The sequence below is a fragment of the Ranitomeya imitator genome, chromosome 6 (assembly GCF_032444005.1).
Source record: "Ranitomeya imitator isolate aRanImi1 chromosome 6, aRanImi1.pri, whole genome shotgun sequence".
Taxonomy (NCBI): Eukaryota; Metazoa; Chordata; class Amphibia; order Anura; family Dendrobatidae; genus Ranitomeya; species Ranitomeya imitator.
In genome coordinates this window covers 425,412,826-425,438,492 of record NC_091287.1, presented here as the reverse complement: position 1 = coordinate 425,438,492, position 25,667 = coordinate 425,412,826, and positions in this window count along the sequence as shown.

The window sequence follows — 25,667 nt, the reverse complement described above, 5'->3', positions numbered from 1 at the left end:
TGTGGAGCCAGGTTCGTCGTCTGGCTACACAAGGCCTCGAACGCTCCCTTTTCTGGGAGTAGGAAAACCGCTTTTAAAGCCGGAGCAGCAAGAGCAAGTTTTGGCTTATCTTGCTGACTCAGCCTCTAGCTCTTTTGCCTCCTCTCGTGAAACTGGTAAATGTCAAAGCAGCGCGTCGTTAGTGGATGTTCACGGTCAGGGACAAGTCGCTTCCTTGTTCTCTTCAGCAAAAACAACAACAGAGAAGAATGCAGCAGGCGACACAACGGGTTACTCCATGGAGCTCTTTACACATACCGTCCCTGGCTTAGAAAGTGAAGCAGTTAACAGTCCATGCCCATTACAAGTTGAATCTGACATGGAGTGCACTGATGCACAGCCACAGCCAGACTACTATCCTGGTCCTTTGACTCAGACCACAACATTGCAATCGCAGGGTGCTGATCAAGAATCAGACCCTGATGAGACTATGTTGCCCCATCACGAACGCTATACCACCGACCGCCACGGTGACACAGACGAAGTTGCACACGAGCTACAAGAAGAGGTAATAGATGACCCAGTTCTTGACCCCGATTGGCAGCCATTGGGGGAACAGGGTGCAGGCGGCAGCAGTTCTGAAGCGGAGGAGGAGGGGCCGCAGCAGGCATCAACATCGCAACAGGTTCCATCTGCCGGGCCCGTATCTTGCCCAAAACGCGTGGCAAAGCTAAAACCTGTTGGAGGACAGCGTGGCCATCCGGTTAAAGCTCAGTCTGCAATGCCTGAAAAGGTATCCGATGCTAGAAAGAGTGCAGTCTGGCATTTTTTTAAACAACATCCAATTGATCAGTGCAAAGTCATCTGTCAAAAATGTTCAACTACCTTAAGCAGAGGACAGAATCTGAAAAGTCTCAATACAAGTTGCATGCATAGACATTTAACCACCATGCATTTGAAAGCCTGGACTAACTACCAAACGTCCCTTAAGGTTGTAGCACCCTCGGCCAATGAAGCTAGTCAGCAACGCAACATCCCTTCCGGCAGTGTAGGGCCACCATTTTCCGCACCACCTGCAGTATCTGTGCAGGTTTCTTTGCCAGGCCAAAGCCGTCAGGGTCAGGGAATCACCAGTTTCGTAGTAGGAAACACTGCATCTAGGGCACCGGTGGCAACAATACCATCTCCCACCGTCTCTCAGTCTGCCATGTCCACCGGCACCCCCGCTACTTCCACGATCTCCAGCTCTCCAGTCCAGCTCACCCTACATGAGACTATGGTTAGAAAAAGGAAGTACTTAGCCTCGCATCCGCGTACACAGGGTTTGAACGCACACATAGCTAGACTAATCTCGTTAGAGATGATGCCCTACCGGTTAGTTGAAAGCGAAGCTTTCAAAGCCCTGATGGACTACGCTGTACCACGCTACGAGCTACCCAGTCGACACTTTTTTTCCAGAAAAGCCATCCCAGCCCTCCACCAGCATGTTAAAGAGCGCATCGTCCATGCACTCAGGCAATCTGTGAGCACAAAGGTGCACCTGACAACAGATGCATGGACCACTAGGCATGGCCAGGGACGTTACGTGTCCATCACGGCACACTGGTTAAATGTGGTGGATGCAGGGTCCACAGGGGACAGCAAGTTTGGGACAGTTCTGCCTAGCCCACGGTCTAGGAAACAATTGGCTGTAGCCTTTCGCACCCCCTCCTCCTCCTCTTCGTCCTCCTGCAGAAGCGAGAGCTCGTCCACAGACCGCAGTCGCACAACCACTCCATCCGCAGCTGCCACTGTTGCACACCAGGTCTCCCATTATGGGGCAGCTACTGGCAAACGTCAGCAGGCTGTATTGGCTATGAAGTGTTTGGGCGACAACAGACACACCGCGGAAGTTCTGTCCGAGTTCTTGCAGAAAGAAACGCAGTCGTGGCTGGGCACTGAAGATCTTGAGGCAGGCAAGGTAGTGAGTGATAACGGAAGGAATTTCATGGCTGCCATCTCCCTTTCCCAACTGAAACACATTCCTTGCCTGGCTCACACCTTAAACCTGGTGGTGCAGTGCTTCCTGAAAAGTTATCCGGGGTTATCCGACCTGCTCCTCAAAGTGCGTGGACTTTGCTCACATATCCGCCGTTCGCCCGTACACTCCAGCCGTATGCAGACCTATCAGCGTTCTTTGAACCTTCCCCAGCATCGCCTAATCATAGACGTTGCAACAAGGTGGAACTCAACACTGCACATGCTTCAGAGACTGTGTGAACAGAGGCGGGCTGTTATGTTTTTGTGGGAGGATACACATACACGGGCAGGCAGTAGGATGGCAGACATGGAGTTGTCAGGTGTGCAGTGGTCGAAGATTCAAGACATGTGTCAAGTCCTTCAGTGTTTTGAGGAATGCACACGGCTGGTTAGTGCAGACAACGCCATAATAAGCATGAGCATCCCCCTAATGCGTCTGCTGATGCAAAGTTTGACGCACATAAAGGATCAGGCGTCTGCAGCTGAGGAAGAGGAAAGCCTTGATGACAGTCAGCCATTGTCTGGCCAGGGCAGTGTACAGGACGAGTTAGCGGGCGAAGAGGAGGAGGAGGACGAGGAGGATGATGGGGATGATTATATTTTTAATGAGGAAGCTATTCCGGGGCCACTGGAAATTGGTGGCGCGGCAAGGCCGGGTTCTGGTTTTTTGAGGGACACAAGTGACGTGGATTTGCCTGAAACTGCCCCTCAACCAAGCACAACCGCAGATTTGAGAACTGGAACTTTGGCCCACATGGCGGATTATGCCTTACGTATCCTCAAAAGGGACACACGCATAACTAAAATGATGAATGATGACGATTACTGGTTGGCCTGCCTCCTTGATCCTCGCTATAAAGGCAAATTGCAAAATATAATGCCACATGAGAACTTGGAACTAATATTAGCAACCAAACAATCAACTCTTGTTGACCGTTTGCTTCTGGCATTCCCTGCACACAGCGCCCGTGATCGTTCTCACACGAGCTGCAGGGGCCAGCAGACCAGAGGAGTTAGAGGGGCAGAAATCAGAAGTGGCGTTGGCCAGAGGGGTTTTCTGACCAGGTTGTGGAGTGATTTTGCTATGACCGCAGACAGGACAGGTACTGCAGCATCAATTCAAAGTGACAGGAGACAACATTTGTCCAGTATGGTTACAAACTATTTTTCATCCCTTATCGATGTTCTCCCTCAACCGTCATTCCCATTTGATTACTGGGCATCAAAATTAGACACCTGGCCAGAATTGGCAGAATATGCATTGCAGGAGCTTGCTTGCCCGGCAGCTAGTGTCCTATCAGAAAGAGTATTCAGTGCTGCAGGTTCAATACTAACAGAAAAAAGGACTCGTCTGGCTACCCAAAATGTAGATGATCTAACCTTCATTAAAATGAACCACAACTGGATTTCGAAATCTTTTGCCCCACCTTGCCCGGCTGACACCTAGCTTTCCTATGAAAAGGTCTTGCCTGTGGACTATTCTGAATGCCTTTTCCAATCTCATAATTTTCTGCACCTGATTGTCCAGCATACGACATGTTTACACATCACTAAATGGCCAAACTCCCCACACGGGGCCGTGGTATCGACACTTGGCGACAGCACCCGTGAGAGTGCAGTTTGTCTGAAGAGGTGGGTGAGCCCGCTTTTGGTCGACGGCACTGCCACTGGGTCCCTCCTAGTACAATAAAGTGTCTCTGGCGGTGGTGGTGCGCACCCAACGTCAGACACACCGTTGTAATATGAGGGGCCCTGGGCCTGTACCGCCGGCCACAAGACAGTTTCCCCCCACCCCAGCTCAAACAGTGCTCTACCACTTGCAAAATTATCTCACAGCTCCACCAATGTTTAGTCTATGTGCTGACATCCTTCAATGCCTGCCACTGACAATACCATTGTATTGACATTTTTGTTATGTTAGGCCTTCGATGCCTGTCTGTGGTCACTCCTTCCACTAGGCCTCCACTGACCACACCACTGCTGCCCGTGTACCCCTGGAACCAATTTAAAATTGCCTACAGCCATGTGTTATTATTTTAGGCCTTCGATGCCTGTCTGCGGTGACTCCTTCCACTAGGCCTCCACTGACCACACCACTGCTGCCCGTGTACCCCTGGAACCAATTTAAAATTGCCTACAGCCATGTGTTATTATTTTAGGCCTTCGATGCCTGTCTGCGGTGACTCCTTCCACTAGGCCTCCACTGACCACACCACTGCTGCCCGTGTACCCCTGGAACCAATTTAAAATTGCCTACAGCCATGTGTTATTATTTTAGGCCTTCGATGCCTGTCTGCGGTCACTCCTTCCACTAGGCCTCCACTGACCACACCACTGCTGCCCGTGTACCCCTGGAACCAATTAAAAATTGCCTACAGCCATGTGTTATTATTTTAGGCCTTCGATGCCTGTCTGCGGTCACTCCTTCCACTAGGCCTCCACTGACCACACCACTGCTGCCCGTGTACCCCTGGAACCAATTTAAAATTGCCTACAGCCATGTGTTATTATTTTAGGCCTTCGATGCCTGTCTGCAGTGACTCCTTCCACTAGGCCTCCACTGACCACACCACTGCTGCCCGTGTACCCCTGGAACCAATTTAAAATTGCCTACAGCCATGTGTTATTATTTTAGGCCTTCGATGCCTGTCTGCGGTGACTCCTTCCACTAGGCCTCCACTGACCACACCACTGCTGCCCGTGTACCCCTGGAACCAATTTAAAATTGCCTACAGCCATGTGTTATTATTTTAGGCCTTCGATGCCTGTCTGCGGTGACTCCTTCCACTAGGCCTCCACTGACCACACCACTGCTGCCCGTGTACCCCTGGAACCAATTTAAAATTGCCTACAGCCATGTGTTATTATTTTAGGCCTTCGATGCCTGTCTGCGGTGACTCCTTCCACTAGGCCTCCACTGACCTGTCTACTGCTGCCCGTGTACCCCTTGAACCAACATCATAAAATAAAAAAAAAGTATTTTGCTTATAAAAAAGAAAATACTGGAGAGATATCAAATGCAGACATTTTAACATTAAAAACAAACACACAACTAAAATCTGGTACAGTACTAAAAATGGCCACCAGCTACAATTACTTTCTCCTACAAGTAGTTAACTGAAAGGTTTTTTCAATTGAAAACACACATATGGCATCCACCGAGTGTTGTCCTGTCGCGTCTTCTTTATATTATTGCCGAGAAGATGCAAAACAAGGAAAATAATAAAATCATTAATTACCAAAATAATAGAGAAAGTCAACACCACATTGCAAATAAACATTCATTCCAAATAAAGAAGCAGGGCGCGTCCGAGGGTGAGTATATACCTAATAAGAATATAATCACCCTCGGACGCGCAATGCTTATTTCCAACAGCCTTCCTTCCTAAGAATCAGCCCTTCCGTGGTGTAGAGAGACGTTGTGTTACACTCCAAGGTGTTCCCCAGGTTGCCTTTCCTGAGCTTCGATCTTCCGGCTCTCGTTTAGTAGTTCTTGGAAACTACACTGCATTAGGCCTTCAAATTGGGTATGGGGTGTAGAGAGAGGGTGTGTTCCACTCCAAGGTGTTCCCCAGGTTGCCTTTCCTGAGCTTCGATCTTCCGGCTCTCGTTTAGTAGTTGTTGGAAACTACGCTGCATTAGGCCTTCAAATTGGGTATGGGGTGTAGAGAGATGGTGTGTTCCACTCCAAGGTGTTCCCCAGGTTGCCTTTCCTGAGCTTCGATCTTCCGGCTCTCGTTTAGTAGTTGTTGGAAACTACGCTGCATTAGGCCTTCAAATTGGGTATGGGGTGTAGAGAGATGGTGTGTTCCACTCCAAGGTGTTCCCCAGGTTGCCTTTCCTGAGCTTCGATCTTCCGGCTCTCGTTTAGTAGTTCTTGGAAACTACACTGCATTAGGCCTTCAAATTGGGTATGGGGTGTAGAGAGAGGGTGTGTTACACTCCAAGGTGTTCCCCAGGTTGCCTTTCCTGAGCTTCGATCTTCCGGCTCTCGTTTAGTAGTTCTTGGAAACTACACTGCATTAGGCCTTCAAATTGGGTATGGGGTGTAGAGAGAGGGTGTGTTACACTCCAAGGTGTTCCCCAGGTTGCCTTTCCTGAGCTTCGATATTCCGGCTCTCGTTTAGTAGTTGTTGGAAACTACACTGCATTAGGCCTACAAATTGGGTATGGGGGAAACATTGGCGCATCTGCGGTCCCTCCTTCCTCTAGGCCTCCACTGACCTGTCTACTGCTGCCCGTGTTGCCCTGGAACCAATTTTAAATTGCCTACAGGCAGCCCAATTTATTATGTTAGGGCTTCGAAGCCTGTCTGCGGTCCCTCCTTCCACTAGGCCTCCACTGACCTGTCTACTGCTGCCCGTGTACCCCTTGAACCAACATCATAAAATAAAAAAAAAAGTATTTTGCTTATAAAAAAGAAAATACTGGTGAGATATCAAATGCAGACATTTTAACATTAAAAACAAACACACAACTAAAATCTGGTACAGTACTAAAAATGGCCACCAGCTACAATTACTTTCTCCTGCAAGTAGTTAACTGAAAGGTTTTTTCAATTGAAAACACACATATGGCATCCACCGAGTGTTGTCCTGTCGCGTCTTCTTTATATTATTGCCGAGAAGATGCAAAACAATGAAAATAATAAAATCATTAATTACCAAAATAATAGAGAAAGTCAACACCACATTGCAAATAAACATTCATTCCAAATAAAGAAGCAGGGCGCGTCCGAGGGTGAGTATATACCTAATAAGAATATAATCACCCTCGGACGCGCAATGCTTATTTCCAACAGCCTTCCTTCCTAAGAATCAGCCCTTCCGTGGTGTAGAGAGACGTTGTGTTACACTCCAAGGTGTTCCCCAGGTTGCCTTTCCTGAGCTTCGATCTTCTGGCTCTCGTTTAGTAGTTGTTGGAAACTACGCTGCATTAGGCCTTCAAATTGGGTATGGGGTGTAGAGAGAGGGTGTGTTACACTCCAAGGTGTTCCCCAGGTTGCCTTTCCTGAGCTTCGATCTTCCGGCTCTCGTTTAGTAGTTCTTGGAAACTACACTGCATTAGGCCTACAAATTGGGTATGGGGTGGAGAGAGATGGTGTGTTACACTCCAAGGTGTTCCCCAGGTTTCCTTGCCATTGCTTCGGTCTTCCGACTCTCGTTTAGTAGTTGTAGAAAAGTACACTGCATTAGGCCTACAAAATGGGTATGGGGTGGAGAGAGATGGTGTGTTACACTCCAAGGTGTTCCCCAGGTTGCCTTTCCTGAGCTTCTATCTTCAGGCTCTCATTAAATTGTGGTTAAATGGAACAACTGCATTTGGCGTACTAGTTGGTTTGGGGCCTACTATCGGTGTCTGCCACTCCTTGCTGTTCTCCTGGTTTCCTGTCCTGAAATTCCATTTTCAGGCTCTCGTTAAGTAGTTGTTAATGTTAGACTGCATTTGGCCTACTAGTTGGGTTGGGGCCTACTATCGGTGTCTGCCACTCCTTGCTGTTCTCCTCCACTGAACAAAGCTGTGCCGCCTGTTTACTACGGTTGCCAATTTTGAACTGCATTTCGACTACTTACTGATTTGGCCCTACTCTCTGTGTCAGCCTCTCATTCCAGTTGTCCTCCACTGCAATGCCCCCTGGTTATTCCTGTGTTACCAATTTTGAACTGCATTTAGCCCACTTTATTCTTTGGGCCTATATCTGTGTTTCCACTTCATCGTGCCCATTGCCCAGCCAGTGATAGATGAGTCTGCTGGTACATTGACCCATAACGCAACATTCCCCGTGCATGCTACACAACAACATTGTGACCCTGCTGAAAGTCAGGTTGCTCTTCCCGCATACCATACCACCTTACACGGGGACAAAGAGGAAGGTGCCGATGAAAGTGCAGGTTCCTTCATCAGGTGGGGGGAGGAATACTAGTTGGCGACGTCACTGGCACAGGGCCTCTCATAGTACGCAAAAGTGTTGCTGCCGGTGGGAGGCGCTCCCGCCGTGCAAACACACCGCTGTACTTTGAGGGGCCCTGTGCCAGTGCCAATGCCAACAAGTGGGCCCCCCCTGCTTGCACAGGATCACAGCACTTGCAAAGTTGAAATACTTACCTCTCCCTGCTCCACTGCCGTGACGTGGTCCAGATTTCCTGGGCCCACTAATTACTTGAACCAGCCCTACCCCACACAACTTTAGCCAAATGACCCCCAATTGCAAATGCCTTCCAATTATTATAAGGTAAATTACGCTTGACAAGCTTCATTAAGAAGAATGGATGGTTTTTACATTAAAATGGGCACTCTAGGTGTTTTCCTGGCCCCCACTCACTGCCAACTATGCTGCCCCATTGACTTGCATTGGGTTTCGTGTTTCGGTCGATCCCGACTTTACGTCATAATCGGCCGATTTCACTCGACCCGACTTTTGAGATAGTCGGGTTTCGCGAAACCCGGCTCGACTCTAAAAAGGTCAAGGTCGCTCAACTCTAATAAGTTTATTAGTCCACCTATCAGGGACGAACAGTTTCTCCGCTGGACAACGATCAGGTTTATTCGCCTGAAATTTTTGCAGCACCCGCCGCAAATCAGGGGAGATGGCAGACACAATGACTCCTTCCTTGAGGATACCCGCTGGCTCAGATAAACCCGGAGAGTCGGGCACAAAACTCCTAGACAGAGCATCCGCCTTCACATTTTTAGAGCCCGGAAGGTACAAAATCACAAAGTCGAAGCGGGCAAAAAATAACGACCAACGGGCCTGTCTAGGATTCAAGCGCTTGGCAGACTCGAGATAAGTCAAGTTCTTATGATCAGTCAATACCACCACGCGATGCTTAGCTCCTTCAAGCCAATGACGCCACTCCTCGAATGCCCACTTCATGGCCAGCAACTCTCGGTTGCCCACATCATAATTACGCTCGGCGGGCGAAAACTTCCTGGAAAAGAAAGCACATGGTTTCATCACTGAGCAATCAGAACCTCTCTGTGACAAAACCGCCCCTGCTCCAATCTCAGAAGCATCAACCTCGACCTGGAACGGAAGAGAAACATCTGGCTGACACAACACAGGGGCAGAACAAAAACGACGCTTCAACTCCTGAAAAGCTACCACAGCAGCAGAAGACCAATTGACCAAATCAGCACCCTTCTTGGTCAAATCGGTCAATGGTTTAGCAATGCTAGAAAAATTACAGATGAAGCGACGATAAAAATTAGCAAAGCCCAGGAACTTTTGCAGACTTTTCAGAGATGTCGGCTGAATCCAATCCTGGATGGCTTGGACCTTAACTGGATCCATCTTGATAGTAGAAGGGTAAAAGATGAATCCCAAAAATGAAACTTTCTGCACACCGAAGAGACACTTTGATCCCTTCACAAACAAAGAGTTAGCACGCAGGACCTGAAAAACCATTCTGACCTGCTTCACATGAGACTCCCAATCATCTGAGAAGATCAAAATGTCATCCAAGTAAACAATCAGGAATTTATCCAGGTACTCACGGAAGATGTCATGCATAAAGGATTGAAACACTGATGGAGCATTGGCAAGTCCGAACGGCATCACTAGATACTCAAAATGACCCTCGGGCGTATTGAATGCAGTTTTCCATTCATCTCCTTGCCTGATTCTCACCAGATTATACGCACCACGAAGATCTATCTTAGTGAACCAACTAGCCCCCTTAATCCGAGCAAACAAGTCAGATAACAATGGCAAGGGATACTGAAATTTAACAGTGATCTTATTAAGAAGGCGGTAATCAATACACGGTCTCAGCGAACCATCCTTCTTAGCTACAAAGAAGAACCCTGCTCCCAGTGGTGATGATGATGGGCGAATATGTCCCTTCTCTACGGATTCCTTCACATAACTGCGCATAGCGGCATGTTCAGGCACGGATAAATTAAATAATCGACCTTTAGGGAATTTACTACCAGGAATCAAATTGATAGCACAATCACAATCCCTATGCGGGGGTAGGGCATCGGACTTGGGCTCTTCAAATACATCCTGATAATCAGACAAGAACTCTGGGACCTCAGAAGGGGTGGATGACGAAATCGACAAAAATGGAACATCACCATGTACCCCCTGACAACCCCTGCTGGATACCGACATGGAATTCCAATCCAATACTGGATTATGGGTTTGTAGCCATGGCAACCCCAACACGACCACATCATGCAGATTATGCAACACCAGAAAGCGAATAACTTCCTGATGTGCAGGAGCCATGCACATGGTCAGCTGGGCCCAGTACTGAGGTTTATTCTTGGCCAAAGGTGTAGCATCAATTCCTCTCAATGGAATAGGACACCGCAAAGGCTCCAAAAAAAACCCACAACGTTTAGCATAATCCAAATCCATCAGATTTAGGGCAGTGCCTGAATCCACAAACGCCATGACAGAAAACGACGACAAAGAGCATATCAAGGTAATGGACAGAAGGAATTTGGACTGTACAGTACCAATGACGGCAGACCTAGCGGACCGCTTAGTGCGCTTAGGACAATCAGAAATAGCATGAGTGGAATCACCACAGTAGAAACATAGCCCATTCAGACATCTGTATTCCTGCCGTTCCACTCTGGTCATAGTCCTATCGCACTGCATAGGCTCAGGTTTAACCTCAGGCAATACCGCCAAATGGTGCACAGATTTACGTTCGCGCAAGCGTCTACCGATCTGAATGGCTAAAGACAAAGACTCATTCAAACCAGCAGGCATAGGAAATCCCACCATGACATCCTTAAGAGCCTCAGAGAGACCCTTTCTGAACAAAGCTGCCAGCGCAGATTCATTCCACTGAGTGAGTACTGACCATTTCCTAAATTTCTGACAATATACTTCTACATCATCCTGACCCTGGCACAAAGCCAGCAAATTTTTCTCAGCCTGATCCACTGAATTAGGCTCATCGTACAGTAATCCGAGTGCCAGGAAAAACGCATCGACACTCCTCAATGCAGGGTCTCCTGGCGCAAGAGAAAATGCCCAGTCTTGAGGGTCGCCGCGCAAAAAAGAAATAATAATCAAAACCTGTTGAATAGGATTACCAGAAGAATGAGGTTTCAAGGCCAAAAATAGCTTACAATTATTTTTGAAACTTGGAAACTTAGTTCTATCTCCAAAAAACAAATCAGGAATAGGAATTCTTGGTTCTAACATAGATTTCTGATCAATAGTATCTTGAATCTTTTGTACATTTATAACGAGATTATCCATTGAAGAGCACAGACCCTGAAAATCCATGTCCACACCTGTGTCCAGAAACACCCAAATGTCTAGGGGAAAAAAAAAAAAAAAGTGAACACAGAGCAGAGAAAAAAAAAAATGATGTCAGAACTTTTTCTTTCCCTCTATTGAGAATCATTAGTTGGCTCCTAGTACTGTTATGTCTGCTAATGAAAGGTGTAATGAAGGCAATCCAGAGACACAGTGTGCCTAGCGATCAGAGCGCACACAGTGATCTGACAAATACCCAAAAACAAAAGAACGAGCTCTGAGACGTGGAAACTCTGTAGACTGCACACCTGATCCTATCCTAAACACAACTAAAAGCGGCTGTGGATTGCGCCTAACCACTACCTATGCAACTCGGCACAGCCTAAGAAACTAGCTAGCCTGAAGATAGAAAAATAGGCCTGACTTGCCCCCAGAGAAATACCCCAAAGGAAAAGGCAGCCCCCCACATATAATGACTGTGAGTAAGATGAAAAGACAAAACGTAGGGATGAAATAGATTCAGCAAAGTGAGGCCCGATATTCTTAGACAGAGCGAGGACAGTAAAGCGAACTTTGCAGTCTACAAAAAACCCTAAAGCAAAACCCACGCAAAGGGGGACAAAAAAGACCCACCGTGCCGGACTAACGGCACGGCGGTACACCCTTTGCGTCTCAGAGCTTCCAGCAAAACAAAAGACAAGCTGGACAGAAAAAAAGGCAACAAAATAGCAAAAAAGCACTTAGCTATACAGAGCAGCAGGTCACAGGAACAATCAGGAGAAGCTCAGATCCAACACTGGAACATTGACTAGGAGCAAGGATAGCAGCATCAGGTGGAGTTAAGTAACGAAGCAGCTAATGAGCTCACCAGAACACCTGAGGGAGGAAGCTCAGAAGCTGCAGTACCACTTGTGACCACAGGAGTGAATTCAGCCACAGAATTCACAACAGGCACGGTCATGTGACCGCACTACAAGGGGCCCTCGGAAGGAGAATATATGTTTATTGTTTAACCTGTGACATATGTGGCTGGGCAATATACTTCGTAGCTGGGCAATATACTACGTGGCTCTGTGCTGTATACTATGTCGCTGTGCAATATACTACATGGCTCTGTGCTGTATACTACGTCACTGGGCAATATACTACATAACTGGGCAATATACTACGTGGCTGGGCAATATACTACATCACTGGGCAATATACTACGTAACTGGACAATATACTACGTGGCTGGGCAATATACTACGTCACTGGGCAATATACTACGTGGCTGGGCAATATACTACGTGGCTGGGCAATATACTACGTGACTGGGCAATATACTATGTCACTGGGCAATATACTACGTAACTGGACAATATACTACGTGGCTGGGCAATATACTATGTCACTGGGCAATATACTACGTGGCTGGGCAATATACTACGTGACTGGGCAATATACTACGTCACTGGGCAATATACTACGTGGCTGGGCAATATACTACGTGGCTGGGCAATATACTACGTGGCTGGGCAATATACTATGTGGCTGGGCAATATACTACGTGGCTGGGCAATATACTATATGGCTGGGCAATATACTATGTGGCTGGGCAATATACTACGTGGCTGGGCAATATACTATGTGGCTGGGCAATATACTATGTGGCTGGGCAATATACTATGTGGCTGGGCAATATACTATGTGGCTGGGCAATATACTACATGGCTGGGCAATATACTATGTGGCTGGGCAATATACTACATCACTGGGCAATATACTATGTGGCTGGGCAATAGATTACGTCACTGGGCAATATACTATGTGGCTGGGCAATATACTATGTGGCTGAGCAATATACTACGTGGCTGGGCAATATGCTACGTGACTGGGCAATATACTACATGGCTGGGCAATATACCACGTGGGCTGGGCAATATATTACGTGGCTGGGCAATATACTACGTGGCTGGGCAATATACTATGTGGCTGGGCAATATACTGCGTGACTGGGCAATATACTACGTGGCTCTGTGCTGTATACTACGTCACTGGGCAATATACTACGTAACTGGGCAATATACTATGTGGCTGGGCAATATACTATGTGGCTGGGCAATATACTATGTGGCTGGGCAATATACTATGTGGCTGGGCAATATACTATGTGGCTGGGCAATATACTATGTGGCTAGGCAATATACTATGTGGCTGGGCAATATACTATGTGGATGGGCAATATACTATGTGGCTGGGCAATATACTATGTGGCTGGGCAATATACTATGTGGCTTGGCAATATACTACGTGGCTGGGCAATATACTACGTGGCTGGGCCATATGCTACATGACTGGGCAATATACTACGTAGCTGGGCAATATACTATGTGGACTGTGCAATATACTACGTGGCTGGGCAATGTACTACGTGGCTGGACAATATACTACGTGAGCTGTGCAATATACTACGTGGCTGGGCAATATACTACGTGGACATGCATATTCTAGAATACCCGATGCGTTAGTATCGGGCCACCATCTAGTATACAGTATGAACACACAGCATATAACACACATATATACACAGCACATGCATACATGTATAAACACACAGCACATACACACATACATACATGGAACACATAGATACAAGTGCTTCTCACTAAATTACAATATCATCAAAAAGGTAATTTATTTCACTTCTTCGATACAGAAAGAGAAATTAATATATTATATAGAGTCAAAACAAACAGAGTGATCTATTTCAAGTGTTTATTTCTGTTAATGTTGATGATTGTGGATTACAGCCAATGAAAACCGAAAAGTCATTCTCTCAGTAAATTAGAATACTTTATAACACCAGCTTGAAAAATGATTTTTCAAGCCAAAATGTTGGCCTACGGAAATGTATGTATGTATGTATGGCACTGCTGAGGTGTTATGGAAGCCCAGGTTGCTTTGATTCATGCCGCTTGTCTGCATTTTTGGGTCTAGTGTCTATCATCTACCTCTTGACAATAGGTCAGGCGAGTTTGCTGGCCAGTCAAGCACAGTGATACTGTTGTTTTTAAACCAGGTATTGGTACTTTTGGCAGTGTGGACATGTGCCAAGTCCTGCTGGAGAATTAAATTTCCATCTCCAAAAAGCTTATCAGCAGAGGGAAGCATGAAGTGCTGTAAAATATCCTGGTAGATGGCTGTCCTGACTTTGGTTTTGATAAAACACAGTGGACCTACACCAGCAGATCACAAGGCTCCCCATACCATCACAGATTGTGGAAACTTCACACTAGACTTCAAGCAGCTTGGATTGTGTGCCTCTCCACTCTTCCTCCAGACTCTGGAGCCTTGATTTCAAAATGAAATGTAAAATTTACTTTCATCTGAAAGCAACACCTTGGACCACTGAGCAGCAGTCCAGTTCTTTTTCTCGTTGGCCCAGGAATGACGCTACTGGTGTTGTCTGTTGGTCATGAGTGGCTTGACACAAGGAATGCGACACTTGTAGCCCATGTCCTGGATACATCTGTGTGTGTGGTGGCTCTTGAAGCAATGACTCCAGCAGCAGTCCACTCCTTGTGAATCTCCCCCAAATTTTTGAATGGCCCTTTCTTAACAAACCTTTCAAGGCTGCCCTTATCCCTGTTGCTTGTGCACCTTTTTCTACCACGCTTTTTTTCTTCTACTCAACTTTACATTAATATGCTTGTCTACAGCACACTGTGAATAGCCAACTTCTTTAGCAATGACATTTTGTGGCTTACTCTCCTTGTTGAGTTTGTCAATGACGCCTTCTTGACATCTGTCAAGTCAGCAGTCTTCTCCATGATTGTGGAGCCTAATGAAACAGACTAAAGGACCTCTTTAAACGATTAGTAATGGTGTGGGGTGGCATTTCTTTGGAGGGCCATACAGCTCTCTCTGCCATTAGGTACCGAGATGAGATCTGTTGTGAATTCTGTGGTCAAGCTCCCTCCTGTGGTCATGAGTGGTACTTCGGCTGGTTCTTTCCATGAGCTTCTTTTGGTGGATGTGAGTGGGGCTGCGGCTTCTGAGTTTCCTTCCTCAGGTGACGAGGTTAAGTCGTTAGGTGCTGCTCTATTTAACTCCACCTAGTTCTTTGTTCCTAGCCTCCAGTCAATGTTCCAGTATTTGTCTTGCTCTCTCCTGGATCGTTCTTGTGACCTGTCTTCCCTGCATAAGCTAAGTCTGCTTGTGTTACTTTTGTTTGCTATTTTTTCTGTCCAGCTTGCTATATTGGTTTTTCTTGCTTGCTGGAAGCTCTGGGACGCAGAGGGAGCACCTCCGTGCCATTAGTCGGTACGGAGGGTCTTTTTGCGCCCTCTGCGTGGTTGTTTGTAGGTTTTTGTGCTGACCGCAAAGATATCTTTCCTATCCTCGGTCTATTCAGTAAGTCGGGCCTCACTTTGCTAAAATCTATTTCATCTCTGTGTTTGTATTTTCATCTTTACTCACAGTCATTATATGTGGGGGGCTGCCTTTTCCTTTGGGGAATTTCTCTGAGGCAAGGTAGGCTTGTTTTTCTATCTTCAGGGCTAGCTAGTTTCTCAGGCTGTGCCCGAGGCGCCTAGGTCTGGTCAGGAGCGCTCCACGGCTACCTCTAGTGTGGTGTGATAGGATTAGGGATTGCGGTCAGCAGAGTTCCCACGTCTCAGAGCTCGTCCTATGTTATTAGTAACTATCTGGTCACTTGGTGTGCTCTTAACCACCAGGTCCATTGTGTTTCTGAACCACCAGTTCATAACAGTACTGGAGGCCCAAAGTACTAATGCTTCTCAATAGAGGGAAAAGAGAAGTTCTGAGACCATTTTTTTTCTCTGCACTGTGCTTTGTCTTTCTTTTCCCCTAGACATTTGGGTGGTTCAGGACACAGGTGTAGTGATGTACATTAAAGGTCTGTCTTCTTGTGTGAATCATCTCACTGCAAGAGTACAAAAAATTCAAGACATTGTGGTTCAGAAATCTATGTTACAACCTAGAATTCCTATTCCTGATTTATTTTCTGGAGATAGAGCTAAGTTTCTGAATTTCAAAAATAATTGCAAACTGTTTCTGGCTTTGAAACCCCGCTCCTCTGGTGACCCAGTTCAACAAGTTAAGATCATTATTTCTTTATTATGTGGCGACCCTCAAGACTGGACATTTTCCCTTGCGCCAGGAGATCCTGCATTATGTGATCTTAATGCGTTTTTTCTGGTGCTCGGATTGCTTTATGATGAACCTAATTCAGTGGATCAAGCAGAGAAAAATTTGCTGGCTCTGTGTCAGGGTCAGGATGAGGTAGAGATATATTGTCAGAAGTTTAGGAAGTGGTCTGTGCTCACTCAATGGAATGAATGTGCGTTGGCAGCAATTTTCAGAAAGGGTCTCTCTGAAGCCCTTAAGGATGTCATGGTGGGATTTCCTATGCCTGCTGGTCTGAATGAGTCTATGTCTTTGGCCATTCAGATCGATCGACGCTTACGTGAGCGTAAAACTGTGCACCATTTGGCGGTATTATCTGAGCATAAACCTGAACCTATGCAATGTGATAGGACTTTGACCAGAGCTGAACGGCAAGAACACAGACGTCGGAATGGGCTGTGTTTTTACTGTGGTGATTCCACTCATGCTATCTCCGATTGTCCTAAGCGCACTAAGCGGTTCGCTAGGTCTGCCACCATTGGTACGGTACAGTCGAAATTTCTTTTGTCCGTTACTTTGATCTGCTCTTTGTCATCCTATTCTGTCATGGCATTTGTGGATTCAGGTGCTGCCTTAATTTGATGGACTTGGAGTTTGCTAGGCGCTGTGGGTTTTTCTTGGCGCCCTTGCAGTATCCTATTACATTGAGAGGAATTGATGCTACGCCTTTGGCCAAGAATAAGCCTCAGTACTGGACCCAACTGACCATGTGCATGGCTCCTGCGCAACAGGAGGATATTTGCTTTTTGGTGTTGCATAATCTGCATGATGTGGTCCTGTTGGGGTTGCCATGGCTACAAGTCCATAACCCAGTATTGGATTGGAAATCTATGTCTGTGTCCAGCTGGGGTTGTCAGGGGGTACATGGTGATGTTCCATTTCTGTCTATTTCATCAGCCACCCCTTCTGAGGTCCCAGAGTTCTTGTCGGATTACCGGGATGTATTTGATGAGCCCAAGTCCAATGCCCTACCTCCGCATAGGGATTGCGATTGTGCTATCGATTTGATTCCTGGTAGTAAGTTTCCTAAAGGTCGACTGTTTAATTTGTCTGTGCCTGAGCACGCCGCTATGCGGAGTTACGTAAAGGAATCCTTGGAGAAGGGTCATATTCGCCCGTCGTCGTCGCCATTGGGAGCAGGGTTCTTTTTTGTGGCCAAGAAGGATGGTTCGTTGAGACCTTGTATTGATTACCGCCTTCTAAATAAAATCACAGTCAAATTTCAGTACCCCTTGCCGCTGCTGTCTGATTTGTTTGCTCAGATTAAGGGGGCTAGTTGGTTCACCAAGATAGATCTTCGTGGTGCGTATAATCTTGTGTGTATTAAACAGGGCGATGAATGGAAAACAGCATTTAATACGCCCGAGGGCCATTTTGAGTACCTGGTTATGCCATTCGGGCTTTCCAATGCTCCATCAGTATTTCAGTCCTTTATGCATGACATCTTCCGAGAGTACCTGGATAAATTCCTGATTGTATACTTGGATGATATTTTGGTCTTCTCGGATGATTGGGAGTCTCACGTGAAGCAGGTCATAATGGTGTTCCAGGTCCTGCGTGCGAATTCTTTGTTTGTGAAGGGGTCAAAGTGTCTCTTTGGTGTTCAGAAGGTTTCATTTTTGGGGTTCATTTTTTCCCCTTCTACTATCGAGATGGATCCTGTTAAAGTTCAGGCCATTTATGATTGGACTCAGCCGACATCTCTGAAGAGTCTACAAAAGTTCCTGGGCTTTGCTAATTTTTATCGTCGCTTCATCAATAACTTTTCTACTATTGCTAAACCGTTGACTGATTTAACCAAGAAGGGTGCTGATGTGGTCAATTGGTCTTCTGCTACAGTGGAAGCTTTTCAGGAGTTGAAGCGTCGTTTTTCTTCTGCCCCTGTATTGTGCCAGCCAGATGTTTCGCTCCCGTTCCAGGTCGAGGTTGATGCTTCTGAGATTGGAGCAGGGGCTGTTTTGTCGCAAAGAAGTTCTGATGGCTCGGTGATGAAACCGTGTGCCTTCTATTCCAGGAAGTTTTCGCCTGCTGAGCGTAATTATGATGTTGGCAATCGAGAGTTGCTGGCCATGAAGTGGGCATTCGAGGAGTGGCGTCATTGGCTTGAAGGAGCTAAGCATCGCGTGGTGGTCTTGACTGATCACAAGAACTTGACTTATCTCGAGTCTGCCAAACGGTTGAATCCTAGACAGGCTCGTTGGTCGCTGTTTTTCTCCCGTTTTGACTTTGTGGTTTCATACCTTCCGGGCTCTAAGAATGTGAAGGCGGATGCCCTGTCTAGGAGTTTTGTGCCTGACTCTCCGGGTTTGCCTGAGCCGGCGGGTATTCTCAAAGAGGGGGTAATTTTGTCTGCCATCTCCCCTGATTTGCGGCGGGTGCTGCAAAAATTTCAGGCTAATAGACCTGACCGTTGCCCAGCGGAGAAACTGTTTGTCCCTGATAAATGGACGAGTAGAGTTATCTCTGAGGCTCATTGTTCGGTGTTGGCTGGTCATCCTGGAATCTTTGGTACCAGAGATTTGGTGGCTAGATCCTTTTGGTGGCCATCTCTGTCGCGGGATGTGCGTTCGTTTGTGCAGTCCTGTGGGACTTGTGCTCGGGCTAAGCCCTGCTATTCTCGTGCGAGTGGGTTGCTTTTGCCCTTGCCGGTCCCGAAGAGGCCCTGGACACATATCTCTATGGATTTTATTTCGGATCTCCCTGTCTCGCAAAAGATGTTGGTCATTTGGGTGGTTTGTGATCGCTTCTCTAAGATGGTCCATTTGGTACCCTTGTCTAAATTGCCTTCCTCCTCTGATTTGGTGCCATTGTTTTTCCAGCATGTGGTTCGTTTACATGGCATTCCGGAGAACATCGTTTCGGACAGAGGTTCCCAGTTTGTTTCGAGGTTTTGGCGAGCCTTTTGTGCTAGGATGGGCATTGATTTGTCTTTTTCCTCGGCTTTCCATCCTCAGACAAATGGCCAAACTGAACGAACCAATCAGACCTTGGAAACATATCTGAGATGTTTTGTTTCTGCTGTACATACATGCTAGCCAACTTAGGGAGAGACCCAAGTTGGGCTAAATGTAGCGGGACGAAAGAGACCGAAAAGCCCTCTACTTAAAGGAAATACATAGTGGATGCTTTCCTGAAACGGAAAGTACTTGCAAGCAGCATAATACAAAGAATAGCAGGTTTACCCAGAATCCTTTGCAGTAGGCAGAGCTATGCAAATCATCTCTTTCCACCCCTGTCAACCAATTCCCGCTACATTTAGCCCAACTTGGGTCTCTCCCTAAGGTGGCTAGCATGTATGTATCGCTTGCTCACCGAGCCCCACTCCATACAGCCAACCAATTCCAGCCCTGTGCTGATGAGGGCCTAAAGCCCGAAACACGTGTCCACAGGTAGGAATTGGTTGGCTGTGTAAATTTAGAAACTAATCCGCAGCATTGCACGCTTGGCGGTTCCAAGCGCTGTGGATTAGACAGGGGTGGAAAGAGATGATTTGCATAGCTCTGCCTACTGCAAAGGATTCTGGGTAAACCTGCTATTCTTTGTATTATGCTGCTTGCAAGTACTTTCCGTTTCAGGAAAGCATCCACTATTGTTTCTGCTGATCAGGATGATTGGGTGTCCTTTTTGCCTTTGGCTGAGTTCGCCCTTAATAATCGGGCCAGCTCGGCTACTTTGGTTTCTCCATTTTTCTGCAATTCTGGTTTCCATCCTCGTTTCTCTTCAGGGCAGGTTGAGTCTTCGGACTGTCCTGGTGTGGATACTGTGGTGGATAGGTTGCAGCAGATTTGGACTCATGTAGTGGACAATTTGACATTGTCCCAGGAGAAGGCTCAACATTTCGCTAACCGAAGGCGCTGTGTGGGTCCCCGACTTCGTGTTGGGGATTTGGTTTGGTTGTCGTCTCGTTATATTCCTATGAAAGTTTCCTCTCCTAAGTTTAAGCCTCGTTTTATTGGTCCGTATAGGATTTCTGAGGTTCTTAATCCTGTGTCTTTTCGTTTGACCCTTCCAGCTTCTTTTTCCATCCATAATGTATTCCAAAGGTCATTATTGAGGAGATACGTGGCACCTGTGGTTCCATCCGTTGATCCTCCTGCCCCGGTTTTGGTTGAGGGGGAGTTGGAGTATATAGTGGAGAAGATTTTGGATTCTCGTATTTCAAGACGGAAACTCCAGTACCTGGTTAAGTGGAAGGGTTATGGTCAGGAAGATAATTCCTGGGTCTTTGCCTCTGATGTTCATGCTGTCGATATGGTTCGTGCCTTTCATTTGGCTCATCCTGGTCAGCCTGGGGGCTCTGGTGAGGGTTCGGTGACCCCTCCTCAAGGGGGGGGTACTGTTGTGAATTCTGTGGTCAAGCTCCCTCCTGTGGTCATGAGTGGTACTTCGGCTGGTTCTGTCCATGAGCTTCCTTTGGTGGATGTGAATGGGGCTGCGGCTTCTGAGTTTCCTTCCTCAGGTGACGAGGTTAAGTCGTTAGGTGCTGCTCTATTTAACTCCACCTAGTTCTTTGTTCCTAGCCTCCAGTCAATGTTCCAGTATTGGTCTTGCTCTCTCCTGGATCGTTCTTGTGACCTGTCTTCCCTGCATAAGCTAAGTCTGCTTGTGTTACTTTTGTTTGCTATTTTTTCTGTCCAGCTTGCTATATTGGTTTTTCTTGCTTGCTGGAAGCTCTGGGACGCAGAGGGAGCACCTCCGTGCCGTTAGTCGGTACGGAGGGTCTTTTTGCGCCCTCTGCGTGGTTGTTTGTAGGTTTTTGTGCTGACCGCAAAGATATCTTTCCTATCCTCGGTCTATTCAGTAAGTCAGGCCTCACTTTGCTAAAATCTATTTAATCTCTGTGTTTGTATTTTCATCTTTACTCACAGTCATTATATGTGGGGGGCTGCCTTTTCCTTTGGGGAATTTCTCTGAGGCAAGGTAGGCTTGTTTTTCTATCTTCAGGGCTAGCTAGTTTCTCAGGCTGTGCCCGAGGTGCCTAGGTCTGGTCAGGAGCGCTCCACGGCTACCTCTAGTGTGGTGTGATAGGATTAGGGATTGCGGTCAGCAGAGTTCCCACGTCTCAGAGCTCGTCCTATGTTATTAGTAACTATCAGGTCACTTGGTGTGCTCTTAACCACCAGGTCCATTGTGTTTCTGAACCACCAGTTCATAACAGAGATCCTCAGATACCTTGTGAGACTATATGCTGGTGCGGTTGGCCCTGGGTTCCTCCTAATGCAGGACAATGCCAGACCTCATGTGGCTGGAGTGTGTCAGCAGTTCCTGCAAGATGAAGGCATTGAAGCTATGGACTGGCCCCCCAGTTCCCCAGACCTAAATCCGAATGAACACATCATGTTTCGCACCATCCACCAATGTCACGTTGCACCACAGACTGTCCAGGAGGTAGTGGATCCTTTAGTCCAGGTCTGGGAGGAGATCCCTCAGTAGACCATCTGCCCGCTCATCAGGAGCATGCCCAGGTGCTGTAGGGAGGTCATACAGGCACGTGCATGCCACACACACTACTGAGCATCATTTCCTTGTCTTGAGGCATTTCCATTGAAATTGGATCAGCCTGTAACTTTATTTTCCACTTTCATTTTGAGCATCATTCCAACTCCAGACCTCCGTGAGATATTAGTTGTGATTTAAATTGATAATTTTTAGGTTTTATTGTTCTCAACACATTCCACTATGTCATGAATAAAGATTTACAACTGTAATATTTCATTCAGTGATATCTAGGATGTGGGATTTTAGTCTTCTTTTTATTTTTTGACCAGTGTATATACAGTGCATATAAACACAAGTATATATGAAGTGCCCCATAGGGCCGTGAAAATACTCACTACCGGTTCTTTAAAGGGGAAGTGTCATGACAGCAGTGACCCAGTCTGTGGCCCTGGGTGTCCAATAAGAATAAATGTGATGAAAGGGGACTAAAGTTTTTAGAGGATGTTTGGAAAGGGGAAATTGTTTTGTGATGCCACCTGTGGTGTTCGGCTACAATGGCCGACGCTTCAGTCATATCCCCTGGGGTGATGGTGGTGCAGCAAAGATGGTGCAGCTCTCCATAAGTAGAGCTAGCCCCAGGGCAGTTGTAGCGCAGGTGTTAAGATGGCAGTTGTGGTTATGCCTGGCAGGTGATGCAGCAATGACTCAAAGGACACAGCAAGGTGCAGTTTTGACTTTTATTTACAGTTTCCAGTCCACAAACACCAGCCGGATGCTGTGTTCTCTGAGTCAGTGGTCCAGCAAACTCCCTGGTAAATTGGGGTGTGCCTTTCCAGGAATTCCTTTCTCTAGCCATCTCACTACACTAGCTTCCACTTCTCCTGCCCAGCATCTCACCCATAGTGTCCCAAGCCAGCAGCCACGAACCTGGTTGGATGACATGTTCTGAGTCCCCTGGATTCTATCCGGCTGCCTTTTTGGTGAGTTATGGGTGGATGTGGCTGTGACTCTTACAGACACCACAGTCTCTGGTTTCTTAGCTGAATTTGAAGCTTTCTACTAAGTTGAAGGCCGGTCCCCTGACTGCGACCTGGTCCCTCCACCTGGCGATGGTCATTGTGGATGCGGGCCCCATGGGTGGCTTCTGCACTTCCAGTGCCCCAAGGACCCCTTCTGTCCTCCCTGGAGTTTCTTTCTGTATCTCCCTCACACTTCTCTCTTCAGGCTGTCAGGAGCTGCAGACCCTCACGTATGCTCAGCTCCACTTCTCCTCACAGATTCCTCTCTGCACTGTTCTTCCCGCCTTTTAAGCTCCTCCCCTTTTTCCTACCTACCCCACCCACTCCCAGCACCCATTCCTATCCAGTCTGGTATGAGGCCTTCCTCCCTAAGAGTACGCCCAGGTGCCTCGACTGAACTGGTGTGTGTTGGATGTGAGTGTTAGGCTATATTCACACTTTGCGGATTTTGCTGCAGATCTGCAGCGGATTTGACCGCTGCAGATCTGCAGCAGTTTCCCATGAGTTTACAGTACAATGTAAACCTATGGGAAACAAAAAACGCAGTGCACATGCTGCAGAAAAAAAACACGCGGAAACGCTGCGGTTTACATTCCACAGCATGTCACTTCTTTTCTGCGGATTTTCACCTGCTCCAATAGGAAACTGCAGATGAAAATCCGCAGAAGAAACCGCAGTAAAAACCGCGATAAATCCGCAGTAAAAACCGTGACGGGTTTTCACTGCGGATTTTGGAATTCCACTGCGGAAAAATCCGCAGTGGAATCTGCAAAGTGTGCACATAGCCTGAGAGTCCTGGGTAGTGCTCCCCTCCTTACCAGAGAGTGGGATACCGCACCTCAGGATGAGGTGCAGTGCCTCTGTGGCGATTGGACCTCAGGGGCACCACATATACACATAGCACATACACACATATACAGTGGGGAAAATAAGTATTTGATACACTGCCAATTTTGCAAGTTTTCCCACCTACAAAGAATGGAGAGGTATGTAATTTTTTGTCATAGGTACACTTCAACTGTTAGAGGCAGAATCTAAAAATAAAAACCAGAAAATCACATTGTATTATTTTTACATAATTAAATTGTATTTCATGGCATTAAATCAGTATTTGATACAATAGAAAAACAGAACTTAATAACAGGCACAGAAACCTTTGTTTGCAATTACAGTGGTCAGATACTTCCTTTAGTACTTGACCAAGTTTGCACACACCGTAGCAGGAATTTTGTTCCACTCCTCCACACAGATCTTCTCCAGATATTTCAGGTTTTGGTGCTGTTGCTGAACAACACTGAGTTTCAGCTCACTCAAAGATTTTCTATTGGGTTCAGGTCTGGAGACTGGCTAGGCCACTCCAGGACCTTGAAATGCTCCTTACGGAGCCACTCCTAAGTTGCCCTGGTTATGTGTTTCAGGTAATTATCATGCTGGAAGACCGAGGTATGACCCATCTTCAATATTCTTACTGAAGGAAGAAGGTTGTTGGCCAAAATCTTGAGATACATGACCCCATCCTCCCTTTAATAGGTGCAGCTATCCTGTCCCTTTTGCAGAAAAGCACACCAAAGTATGCTGTTTACCCTACCATGCTTCATGATTGGGACAATGGAGTTGTACTCTTCCTTCCTCTTCCAAACACAGTTATTTTGGTCTCATATACCCACAGGACCTTCTTCCATGTCTACTCTGGATCATCCATAAGGTCATTTGTGAACTTCAAATGAGCCTGGACATGTGGTGGTGTGAGCAGGAGGTTCTTGCGTGCCCTGAAGGATTTGACTCCATGATGGCGTAGTATGTTACTTACGGAAATGTTTGAGACTGTGGTCTCAGCTCTCTTCAGGTCAGTGACCAGGTCCTTCCCTGTAGTTTTGGGCTGATTCCTGACCTTTCTAAAAATCATTCTTACCACGAGGCAAGATCTTGGATGAATCGCCAGACCAAGAAAGATTGACAGTCATCTTGTGTTTCTTTCATTTTCTAATAATTATGCCAAAAGTTGCCGCCTTCTCACGAAACTACTTGCCTTTTGCCTGTAACCCATCCTAGCTTGTACAGGTGTACAATTTGGTTCCTGGTGTCCTTAGACAGCTCTTTGGTCTTGGCCGTGGTGCAGAGGTTGGAGTGTGATTGATTGAATGTGTGGACAGGTGTCTTTTATAAAGGTAAGGAGTTCAAACAGGTGCAATTAATACAGGTAATGAGTGCAGAGTAGGATGGCTTGTTAAAGAAAAACTAATAGGTCTGTGAGAGACAGAATTCTTGCTGGTTGGTAGGTGATCAAATACTTATTTCATGCAATAAAATGTTATTTAATTATTTAAAAATCAAACAATGTGACTATTAGGGCTAGCGGAACGCACCAAATAATTAAATAGAATAAGGTGCGTTCACAGCCCGGGGTCCACCGTGCAGAGCTAGAACCTGCTGCTAAGTAATGACGGACTATATGGCGGTACAATGAGGATACACACATGGGTTAACTTCACCCTGTATGACGAAAGGGAACCCTGTTACGTCACAGAGTCGTGGAACCGCTCAGAGAGCGCAAGGAATCACAGAACTCTATCCCAGGACACAGGATTAGAGTTCGTGTAGACCTCTTGCGATACCCACCACAATTGGGGTATCAGAGTAACTAATATGCACAGAAGTGCATGCTATGCCACACTAGCGGACACCACTAATCATCCAGACTTGGGTAAGGGTAGAAGTAATAAGATGTATAACTATGCGCTTAATTCTAAATCTCTGGGCAAAACCGTCAATGAAAAAGACCTGGGAGTATGGGTGAATGA